Consider the following 10,000-nt stretch of genomic DNA (forward strand, 5'->3'; position numbering starts at 1 on the left):
AGGAGTGACATATGTCAATCAAAGGCAGAGCCGTATAGAGATCTATACGGCTCTGGTCGAAGGTAAACAACTGGTACAGATACAATTAGGAATTCCTCTGTAGGCTAGACAACCTCATTTCAGAAAATGGTTGGTTTAGCCAGGTCTGATCTCTGTGTTCACGGAAGGCCCGTTCTTTGTAGAACACATTCTTCAAAGCATTTGCCAATGAATTGGGACACAGTGCTTGTCTCTTGCATTTTAACACGCTGCTTCTATCACATTCATGCCCCAAGGCATACTTCTTGTGTCTCAACAAACTGATTCCATCTACTCACAGAAGTGTTCGTGTCCCTGTGTGTTTTTCAGTAGAAACATGATTTGTGTCTTTGAGATGACTGCCATTTCTGAAAGGTATGTTTTTCTCTGCAGGTTGCCCCTTTTTGCTCGAGACTTTTGCAATTAAGGAGGACAAGCCTCACTGGCATAATCACAGCTCGGGAAACTTCCCGACACCTCTGAGAGGCCCTCGACGAAAATAACTTTGATGGCACGCCTGAGGTTCCTGCAGCTCAAACCCCCCTGCTGGCTCGGAGGACTCAGAGCAGTTCCCTGTGTGGGTTAGTGGCCTAATAAAAACGGCTCGCTAAGCTGCTACGCAGTGGGAGACGGTGGCACACGTCCACAGCATCTGTGGCGACAGCACGACGGAGCCGCAGCCTTCTTTTGAAAGTGGCATGAGCAAAGCACAGAGCGCTGGCAGCGGTGACAATGGAAAGGAAGCACAGCAAAAGGTTTCGGAGGACGCCGGTAGCGCGAGTCTCCGCGCTTCTTCAAGGAAAAAAAACAACAACAATCTGTCTATTGTTTCCCTAACGGTGATGAGGCACAAAAAATATCTTGAACCATTGCTTAAGGGCAAGTTGGTGTTCTCTACATACCAAGGAGTGACGCGGTGGCATCTTGTCTCAATTATTATAGCGAGCAGGGAAAGGGCTGCCATGGCCCACATGTGTCGACTATGCCAGAGACATTAACTAGACCCAGACATGACAATGGCCATGTCTCCCTCAAAAGAGCCCCCCAGACAACAGCAAAGGCCTTTTTAAAGCAGCCGGGTGACAGAGTGTAACTTGACTGATCTGGGTCAGAACTATCAAAGGGGAAATGAAGACTTGAGACCGGGGAGATTCGGGGAGAGAACGAAGCCAGAGACTGACCTCTAATCTCGGAGTGTGGAATGTCACCATCCTCAAAGCTTTCGAATATTTTGTTCCTCTCGCCTTAACTACAGGTGAATACCTGAGAGTGTCACATTAAATGAGAGCCTACTGCTATATTACTACATCAAAGAAAATTCCGGTCTAAAAACATCCTAAGGTTCATTTTGGTTGATATTGAATTGAGGACCAAAACAATGTTAATTGTAGTAGTTTTGAGTAAGACTGGAATATGCATACAACAAAAGAGCATATAGTAGCCTGGAGGGCAATCTTGCTAGGTCAAAGTAAATCACTACTTTAAGCCACTGACCAGGCTCAACATATCATTACACTTGTGTGATACTGTGGAGAAGGTTAAATTAACTTGAAAAATCACACTCCCAAGCTTTTTATTGGACCATGTCCATTAACAGAAATACTGTACGTTTCAGCCTACTGCAAGTGTGTGACTTCAGTCTGTGAGAATCACGGTGGAGATGGTCCCTGAAGACAAACCACAGTAGTTTTAGCTTTGTGTAGTGTGTACTAAATAACGTACAGCTATTGCTGTATGCTATTTTTTATTACATTTCAAATGTCTATTCCGTCTCACTCAAAACTACTTCAATATCTGTTGCTATGGTTCTCAACAATAGTTTACCCCCATTATCTAAGTTGCTCTTAGACTAAAGTTGTCCTTGAAAAAGTACTGTCCACAGACTGTTTTAAGCAGAACACCATTACTCTTTCTCAAATTTGCCATTCAGACTGATGCAACCTCTTTGAATGAACCAACGCTGCCATTTTGATCCATTCTGAAGCCCTATCTTCATGGGCAGGGCACACCAATAAGATGGTACGCTTAAACAGGCCTCTGTCCCAGGGAGGAGCAGAGTCCCTTCGACTGCCCTCCAGATGAACTTTCTTGATGTAGAGCTCAGTGTTGGTGTCTCTGCAGCAAATCGAGCGGTTGTGAAGCCAATTTGAGTCCATATAGTCAGATGGCTTGTGACATAAGAGGGAAACTCTCCACTTGGCTGGGCTGTAGAGCTGTACACCAGTTGTGAGCGGAAAGTCTGCTGGCCGTGCTCTAACTGTCAGGATGAAAACCGACTTGTCACAAAGTCCAGAAGCCCTAATGTCGTTCCCCTTAAAATGACTGCCACTGAAAGAACAGGGATTAAAATTTAATGCAACTTCTTTCATGACACACAGAGCTTAATATAAACAGCCATCAGACGTGCATCAGGTTCAACCTTTCCATCTTTGCTCAAACGCAAGTCTTGTGGAATATTCCTCACGGTAAATAATTAGCCTATGTTTGGATTTGCAAATTAACTTTTCAAAAGAAGAGTTCACAGTAAAGTAAATCCAATTAAATTCATCAGCGAGCAGGAACAGAAACAGCATGGACAGGATGGAACATGATAAAGCAGACATTTTAGCAGGTGCAACAACAACAGTAAGATTTGTGAATTTCATGTGAACGTCTGCGGGGTTGTAGAGTTCCCGATCAAACAAACAACCCCAAAGTGTGTCACAGAAAAGGAACTCCCACGTGTCACACGAGCGATAGTGGCTCGCGGGGGTGTAAACAAGTGTGTGGGGGCTGGCAAGCTGCTAAACAGAGGCTGAGGTTCGCTTGGCTGACTCCAAAAGCAAGTAAGCAGAGGAGTGGGGGGTTGAGGGGTTGATGGGCTGAGGGGTAGATGGGTCGGGGTGGGTGGGTGGGTGGGTTTTTGGTGGCAGACCAAGTGGACGGTGGGCACTGCCAGTCAATGTCACTGCCAGCCACCCTGGGGCACCAGGGTGAGTGAGCGCGAGGTCAGGCCCTTTGGATGACGCCAGTCACCCCTGACAAGACCTGTCACTCAAGAGGGAAGAAGAAACATGACTCAGCTGTTTTCTTATCAGAGAGAGGAAGACTGCTTTCAAAACTGATGACTTCAAAACTCCACTTCCGCCTTGACTTACGATGCCACAAAAAAAACTGTCTCATGAAAGACAACAGAAGAGACATTTCTTTCTACCCCTGCGGCTGCTGCTTTATTGTCCTGGGTGCTTGTGGAACATTTATTTGTTGCTGCGCTTGGTGTGATCTCAAGAAAGATGAATACCCTCCGGATTTCAAAGGTGCGATTTCTCACTTTCAAGATAGCGAGACAGGATTTCACCTGTCTCGTCTTCTTAAGGACTGAGGTTCCCTCGGCTCCCCCACACGCATTATCTAATGCTGTCAAATGGCAGTGTGTGGCATTACGACATGTCTCAGCCAAAGTGTAGAAATGAACATGCCGTCTTGAAACGAGGGAATGGAGATTGTGTTCAGTAATAACGAGGAATACATTCCACTTGGGTATCACTGGTGATCGAACCAAACATTCCACAGCAAGACGGTATCTGCAGCATTTCTCTGAATAAATAAACCATTGTGTTTTTGATGGTGTGTGTGCTGGAGTGTGTGTGTGTGTGCTGGAGTGTGTGTGTTTTCTGTGTACATGCAAGAAGATGAAATAACGTTGGGGTGTTGTGGCAGGTGTGTGTGACAGGTGAGGCGCGTGCGTGCGCTCTCCTTGAGAAGGTGTGTGTGTGGCCCTCCGCCTTATCACTCACGCAGGGTGGCTCCTGGTCTCTCCACTCCATCACCCTACAGAGGCAACGACCGCCAGACACACACTTTACACCTCACACACACAACTTGCCCTCGTCTCTCAAGGCTTCCAGCGTGCTAAGGACACGTGCCATTCTCTCCTTTGTATCCAGGCAGGAAAAGGAAATCAAATCTTTTAAGGTCACAATTATCTTATAATGTCCTATGGAAACCATGGAGACGCTGTGGAAAAGAACCTGTGGAGGGAAAAGAAGTGTGTAAGGTGACCTGGTTTGAATGTCGTGGTAATTGTTCTCTGATCTACGCTACTGCTGTCACAGACTACTGCACTCGCTCGCTCTCAGAGCAGCCTTTGAAAGCAGTACAACCATTAGAGCGAAGAAATTGCCTTTTTGCATAAACTTACCACTGAGACTCCTTCAGTCATTGAACAAGTAGCAGAGCTCTTTTACATCTTTTTTTTCAGGACAAACTCTTTACAAATATCAGCTTTTAACCCTCGACTTAGATGAAGGTAGTACATCAAAATAAATAAAGAGCTATTACATGTGTTTATCCAGCCCTGTCATTTAGCAACAAAAAAAAAGCAATTGTATGCAAACTACTATTTTGCAAGTCTTGCATAGGCAAATGTTTGTTTATGCCAAGTGATATCAGTGTTATTGAATATTCTTTAAGGTCAGGCAAGGATCCAGAGCTTGGATTATGAGTCTTCCCACCAGAGATGGATCTTTGATCAACTCATCAGAGCGGAGCCCAAAAATACCTCCGCGGTGGCGGGCGGCCTGGCCGAGCTCGGCCATATGGCGCCCAACCTAAAGCTGCCAGGAGCAGCGCGCGCGCGGGGCACACCGGAGCAGCGGAGACGAGTGTGTGTGTGCCGGCCGGGCCACGTCTATATTTGTGAGTGAAATTACCCTTTTGAGTCACAACCCATTCCAGGAGGCTGTGGGCTTTCTGATATTTTTTCTTTTTTTTTTTTTTTTGTGGAGTGGTGTCTCCGAGGAGTGCGTTTATGGCTCAGCAGAAAGCCCGCCTTCACATCGAGGGAAAAAAAAAACAGAAAAAAAAAACAAAAAAAACAGGCCCTTTTTCTGCTGTTGCCTGGTTACAGTGACGACATGCGTGCGTGCGCGGTACTGTGAGTCACACAGAAGGGGGGACCGCAGCGGAGTGACTCGGGGAGTGACGGACGGACAAACGGACCCGCGCGCGGCGCGTGTGTGAATGCTCGGGTGCGTAGGGGACGGGGGGGGGGGGTGCGAGGGGGGGGTGTTTTGGGTCACCGGGGCTTCCCTTGCCTCTGTGGAGTCAGAGGGACAGGTGGCCGGGCGCGTGACTAAGCTACCCGGGGAGTGGGCGCTCTGTGGGGGCACGGCATGGCATGAGCCGCCTCCTGGCCTCGTGTGTGTGTGTGTGTGTTGAAGGCAGAAGGGAAATGACTCTTCTCCTTGTCTTGCTCTGGCGTCAGTGGACTCATGCGAGAACATGGCTTCAGGCCTGTGTAGGCAAACGTGTGAAATTAATCATAAAAAATAGCTTACGCACGCACAAACAGTTGATTTGGCCAGAAAAACATGCAGATCCTCCTCCTCATACACCTACACACACACACACACACACACACACACACACACACAAACACTATTACAAATACCCTAGCACAAACATGCACAGCTTGATAATCTCATCATACTCAAGCGCTCTCCTGTGTCACCTTGCCCTGTAGTGACTTTTGACACCCCATTTCTCACAGCCTGGTGAGGGTCCGAGCGGCCCGCTGTCTTTGGCCGGCCCAAACATCACACACACACAGGTGATTCATAAGGTTGGGCCGCCTATCTCACAGCCCCCCTCACTGGGAAGGAAATGAAAAAGGGCGTCTCGCTGGATCCATCCATCACTTCCAAGACTCAACGCTGTCCTCAGTGGCACCATATGGTGGCGTGTGCTGCTCCACGGCCACTCGGGTAAGGAGAGGGCTCTCAGAAGAGTGGACGACAGAAGACCCCTACTCCATTATCGGCCTCTGCAGCCAGAGTCCATTATGGTGTTCTGTACGGCTCAGAACATTCCATGATTTTATCTCAAGGACTTCTAATGGTCCTCCAAACAGAGAGACAAAAAAACCAAAACAAGATTCCCTTCCTAGTTTTACATGCCGAGAACATAACAGGGAATGAGCTCCCAAATAATACATACACTCCATGTACTCACATATATGTACACTACATGTACTCCCTTACTACTTATGTGGCATCTAAAGGGGTTGGCTATGGAATTGCCTATAGGTCTATACAGTGTGGCTAATTTAATTTGACAATGATAAGACATGCTATAGGCTACCTGAGCTCGGGTACAGGTGCACACTGAAATGATGATCAACTGATGCCTCTGTTGTTATGGTACCAGAGAGGGTTGAAGCGGAGGATCAAGGATCTTTGGTGGTACCTTATACATTATACAATGAGCACTGTAGCAGCAGTTCCCATGTTATGTATTTTTTAACAATGCCTAGACTACTAAACTAATCTCGGAGTGGGAAATGATTTCCCATAGCTGAGCCAGTGGGAGCTTAGACGAGACACGGAACAAAGGACCGGAACACTCCAATTCCACATGAAGTCTAAGGACCTGTCCACTGCAGACGGCTCTGATCTTTAATCTATCTTATTGTACCAGGGGTTTTTCGGACCCACCCTTTTGTTTGGCTTTCTCTAAAACAGCCCAAAAAAAGGGGGGAAATGTGGCTCTTTGTTCAGTCTAAACACTTGGACTGAAATCCATTAAATCCATCTCTCTGTTTACCAGGCTGCGGCTTCCCTCCGCTCATTATCCATTCATTATCGGAGAGGCATGATGCCGGTCTCGGGGAGCCGCCTGTGCAGCTGCAGGGAGACTAACGACTCTGACACACTCATGAGACACCCGTGTGCCTGTTATCATGAGCTGACATGGCAATAAGGTCGCAAGCATGGAGCAACACACACACACACACACACACACACCCGTGTGCCTGTTATCATGAGCTGACATGGCAATAAGGTCGCAGGCATGGAGCAACTCCTGCACACACACACACACACACACACACACACACACAAACACACACACACACACACACACACACACACACACACACACACACACACACACACACACTCACACGCTCTATAAAACAATCAATGTCAAAAGGTGAGATGACATGTAATAACTGACACACAACCTTATGAACTATCACCCTCACACACATGCATGCACACACACACGCTCTATAAAACAATCAATGTCAAAAGGTGAGATGACATGTAATAACTGACACACAACCTTATGAACTATCACCCTCACACACACGCACACGTTCTATAAAACAATCAATGTCAAAAGGTGAGATGACATGTAATAACTGACACACAATACACCTGTGGAAAGGGACCAGATGAAACCAGCTATCATACCATGACAGGTGACAGAACAACACATATCTACAGAAGGAAAAGTCAGAGACGAACAATATACAAAAAGTGAAAGTGTAAGAGTAGCCTAAAACAAACAAGTGAAAGACTTCTGTGTAAAAGGAAACAGAAGAAGCAAAAAAGTGCAACTTGTGCAATGCCACCACTTGTTCAGTATATTTCAGATGACTATGAGATGCCAAGCTGACAAGAGCAATATGCAGCTGCTATAAAATGGCCTCTCTGCATTTGGACCCAACCTTGCCAGACCAAATACAAGAGGCATCAGAATTAAACTAACTGGACCAGCCAGTGCTGCCCCGACTGCCTGGGCAGAGAGCCAATCAGATGAAGACATAATGAGGGAACCAATCGGAAGCAGGTTGAAACCATGGCAGGTTTAAAACTGGGTGAAATTTCAAACGGTACTCAGTACTTTTGCACCTGGCGCATTTGAACAAAGCCATATTAAACGAAGTAAATGGGAAGACATGTTAAATTCTGCATATTGGGTATCGTAAGGTAAGGTAACTGGCGAGGTATCGGTAACTCTTTGAATAAATGTGTCCTTCTGAAACCAACATAATGGGCAGATGATGGAACACTGAAGCAGTGTCTTTTTTCAGTCCCATCAGTGTGTGGGAGCTGGGCTTTGTGTGGGCTGCACTCGGCTCTCCTTCATGTCATTTCTCATGCCTTGTAATCTGTAACATAAACTAGACACCTCTCCATGAAGACACGGAGAGAACACCATGCACTTTTCAAAAGGCTGCATTTCTGAACACCACACACACACACACACACACACACACACACACACACACACAGTCACACACACATGTATGAACAACTTCCATGGGTGAAACGGGTGACATAAATATAACTTTTAGCCATGATCAGAGTTATATAGGCCTAATTAAAGGTGTTAAGCAATGTTGGGTAATGTCACTTCTGTTGACTTTCAAACAAAACAGAGCTACCGCGCTACTCCCTTAGATTTGAACAAAATCTGGTTAGGCTCTTACTGGGGATTTTACCTCCTGAAATAGCCCATTTTGTTTACCACGCTCGGAGTTTAGTGCTGGCCTGGTGGTGTGCCTATTATCGTCCTTTCACACTGTACATCAAAGATTCTAGAACAGAGCAAGATGGATCACAGGCCGGATAATACGATATGCTGAAGCACGTTCTATGACTTCATGGGCGCCATTTTGGTAAGCTCAGGTGTCGTCACAGAAGCTGGCTACCGTGGGAATCCTGATCCATCTTGCTCCGCTCTAGAATCTTTGCTGTACATCAACGGTTAGCTCGTCATCATTTGCACTTACCATGCTAAAAAAACAAAAACATTAAGAGAATCGTGAAACATTAGACTTACCTAATCAGAAGATAGGCCAATAAACCTCTGAACTTCGAAAAAAAAAAAGAATTACAAAAAGGAACCAAAGCTGCCATATAAGGAGATGTGGGTGTTAATTGAAGCTAACTATATGGCAAGTTGCATTGCAAGTTAGCTCTGTGGTAGCAAAAATCTAAGTATGCCGTCTTAACATACTGTACCAAAGATCACAGTACCCACTCGAAGGCAGAAGGCTGCGAGCATTGAACAGGTGCAATCATTCAAAATCGCCATGTTACTTTTCCATAGGAATAATCACAATATACCAGATCTCAAAGATGGCTTTTTTTGTAGGCGAACAAGAGTTTCTTAGTCCTTGGCCTATACTTATCACCATTAAGCATTCACAATGCAGTTATTGACACTGTGAACATGGGAGACCAAACTACTGCTTCAAAAGACTCCTTGAGTAAGTCCAGGCCCTGGATCTTAGCGAAAGTATCCCTTTTCCACATAATGGCATTTTTATTATTTGAAAACCCATAAGCTCATTCAAGTGGATGCCTGTCTATCATTCAAGTCATGGAGGTCGCGAGCAATCATTTCCTCTCTAAAGCCTGCTGCCATGTTCAGCTTCTCTCAGGGAGAATAATTCAAGAGGCAAACTCTTTTGTGCTCCAGAGAGGACTTTGAACCTAAATTACTGCATGAGCACATCATTTCCTTTTCCTCTGAGCAGTCTCTTTGTTGACGGCTACATCTTAACCTCCCAATCTAAGTCAAACCCACTGTTTTACTTCCATTGAATGAAGCACCCTGGTGAAACAGACACACAGACAACCATTATTCTCAGCATTGACATGCCTTATGTTCCATTCGAGTACAAAATAACTTACCTTTTCTAATTGGTTTGGCAGTGGTCTATCTTTAGCAAACCTTTTGAGGCTGTATTGGCATTCTTTAACTGGGAATTAGGGCTTTTTGAATCGGCCTGCCTGTCAGGATATCTCATCACATCATTAATTCACTACAAGAGAGGAAGACCATTACATATACAGTAGCTGGGACCACTGCGCTAGTGCTGCATTGGCGGCCAGGCAGCGTGTGCCAAGACTCGTTCTCACCTGACCACAGCAACGGAGGGGAGAGAGGAGAGAGGAACACGTGCAAAATAATGAGCTTACAGAACAACACCGCATAAAGAGACAATAAACCAGACGCCCCATTGAATGTTGGACTTGTTTTACAACCTTCAATTGGAACAGCCTTGATCCAGCGCTATGTTTTTGTGTCAGGTTAGTTAGAAAATACTACATTTACACAAGATTTAAAATGGAATACAAGAGACATTGAGACCATTTCAAAATAAGAAAAGGCTATGAATAACCATATACTATATCTTCACATCTAAATG

General features: G+C 45.6%; 1 protein-coding gene across 4 annotated transcripts in view; it reads right to left on the minus strand.

The window, feature by feature from the left end:
* btbd11a (BTB (POZ) domain containing 11a) overlaps window positions 1-10,000 on the minus strand; it is a 129,221-nt gene that overhangs the window by 58,623 nt on the left and 60,598 nt on the right. The gene's annotated exons all lie outside the window — the stretch shown is intronic.

This window comes from Sardina pilchardus, chromosome 17, assembly GCF_963854185.1.
Source record: "Sardina pilchardus chromosome 17, fSarPil1.1, whole genome shotgun sequence".
NCBI lineage: Eukaryota > Metazoa > Chordata > Actinopteri > Clupeiformes > Clupeidae > Sardina > Sardina pilchardus.